We start from the raw sequence: 2,483 nt of genomic DNA, 5'->3' as shown, positions 1-2,483 counted from the left end.
GATAGCTGCGCTCAACTCATCGAAGATTCGATGTTTTTGTGGCGGAATGATACTACAAAACTTCTGAAGTGTTTAGAGTTTCCCATTACAACAGTGACAAACCAAAATGATGAATAAAATGGATGATTAAATTACCTTACGAACAATCCCAGAGTATGTTTTACTGTATTCATTGACTTAGACAATTTATGGTATCAATTATCATTAGAAATCATTGATGACAGAATGCACTACATGATGTTCGCCGTTAGTGGCCACTCCATCACATGTAGTTCGGTCAGCAGGTTGTGTACTGTTGCTATGCCAATACACCGTGTGTAGTGGGAGTGCAGGCAGGTGAATCACCGATGAAGGCAGGAGTTCATGTCTAATACACATTTTATAATCATAACAGTTTGTATTAGTCGGAATATTATGTCTTCCGGACAAAATTTTGGTGTTTCTCGGCGATAGGAAGCTTGATTAATTCTACATCACATTTTTTCTTTTTTTTCCGGCTCGGGAATCAAAGATTTTCTGTTTGCAAAGTCAGTTGAATTTGAAAGAACGAATAAACAGGCCTAAGGACACTTGCACAAGTCATTTTAAACGATGAAGTTTATATGAAACTGTCTGAAAAGATATGATAACGTCCTCACGGCAGTGTTCCATTTCTTTGTTTAGGGTAACTCTAGGTCTTAGAGATTTCATGCTTTATTCATAATTGCATTACAATTTTCAACTTCAAATGAGGGTGTTTGTACACAGTCTTCATGAGCGACAAACGCTAAAAATTGATATGAACACAATGTTCCCTAACGTTGCTCTGTTCAACTGGATTATTTCTATTGAATAAAGGTGCACTTTAAACAACCTGACTTATTTGGGAAACACGATATGCCTAAAAATAATCTTCCCTTATTACTTATTTTTTGCCCACGTTGAACCATTAAAAAAAAAAAAAAAAACCTCAACATGATAAGTATAATGTGAAATGAAATTCATTATCTAATTAATCAAAGGAGGCAAGGGATGCAAAAGCTCTCGCAGGTTTCGAGATTCAGATTCAATATTTTTCCCCATGTTAGAAAAAGCCTTCTGATTTAGCATTTTGTTACTGATTCATTTATTTTACGCGACACAACAGCTGTCAAATCTTTTTTTTAATATCTATTAGAAGAATAAAAAAGAATCATAGTATCTACAAATGATTTGCATGATTAAAATAACAAAATCTCAGAACATAAAAAAGGTAGGCCTACTCAGCGGAGGAAAAATGATAAAGAAAAAAGTAAGAAAGAAAAAATCAGAACATTAAGTTATAAATCAAATATTGTTCAAGAGCGAATTTCCGAGTTTGGAAAGATAAGCCCAATATAAGGATCGCCACTTACCCTAACAATAAACAAACGACCAATGATTATTGTTGCAATTTTGCGCGTGTCATGATATTGTACAGATAATCATGTCCGCTTTTTCCAGTAGTAAGCCCCTTTCATAGGTTTTCAAATCATACATATCACAAAGTACTGGGCTGTATGGGTGTGAAATTTAGAGATAACACCATTCTGAATCCAAAGCGCCATTCAATTCATCCATGTTTTAATGACAAGTAAGGCCTATAGTGAACAAGCGTCACAGCGGAATTATCAGTTTTGAAGTTTTTTGTTTCTTTTACGGTACAAATGTCTACAAGTGAAGATCTATATCCCCTGAAAATGTATTCCAAACAACCAACCCACTTAGACGATAACGGGTAAAATACCTCCCCCCCCCAAAAAAAAATAAAATAAATAAATAAATAAAAAATCCCATTGAACTCGGATATCATGCACTGTGTTGCAAGAGAGGGTTGTTTGACGAAGATGTTGAACACAGATGGCGCTATTCAGGCAGAGTCGGAATGCGCTCGGAATTGCTGTTGTACAATGAGTTCACTTGAATGAGACGGCGCGCCGTCTCATGGTGCCGTGTTTAACCTGTGGGCCAAAAGCTTTCTTAGGTGGGCACGATATTGTCCAAAAATTAGATTAAAAAAAGATCGTATTCGATCTAGCATGGGCCTCGAAAATACTTAAAAAGCCAAAGCGGGCCTTGGGTTAAAAAAGGCTGAGAAGCGCTGACCTATAATAGAGCAACACTCTTCAACCTTTTGCATTTTTCCCAAGGCCTATTTTGACTCCTGTAAGGTTTTTCGGGCCCAGTTAGATAGAATCCTTATGTTTATATATTTTTTGCCGACATTGAGGCCCACCGGTTTAAAGCGGGGACCTATAGAGTATTTGCGCCTGTGCGACACTTGATTACTTATTCATTCGAATTCTACATTTGCGTGGCACATAAAGTGCGTCAGTGAAAGACACAATGTGTCAGCATACAAAATGATGCACAGGACAGAGTGGATCGGTGAGAATTGGATGCGCGAGTTTAACTTTGGAACTGTTTAAACCCACGAGCGCAGCGAATGGGTTTTAGACTGTTCCAAAGTTAAACGAGAGCATCCA

Source organism: Diadema antillarum, unplaced genomic scaffold, assembly GCF_040938485.1.
Source record: "Diadema antillarum isolate AM-2024a unplaced genomic scaffold, OU_Dant_1.0 seq00000819_RagTag, whole genome shotgun sequence".
Taxonomy (NCBI): domain Eukaryota; kingdom Metazoa; phylum Echinodermata; class Echinoidea; order Diadematoida; family Diadematidae; genus Diadema; species Diadema antillarum.
The sequence above is the reverse complement of the archived record's forward strand: the minus strand, read 5'-3'. Positions refer to the sequence as shown.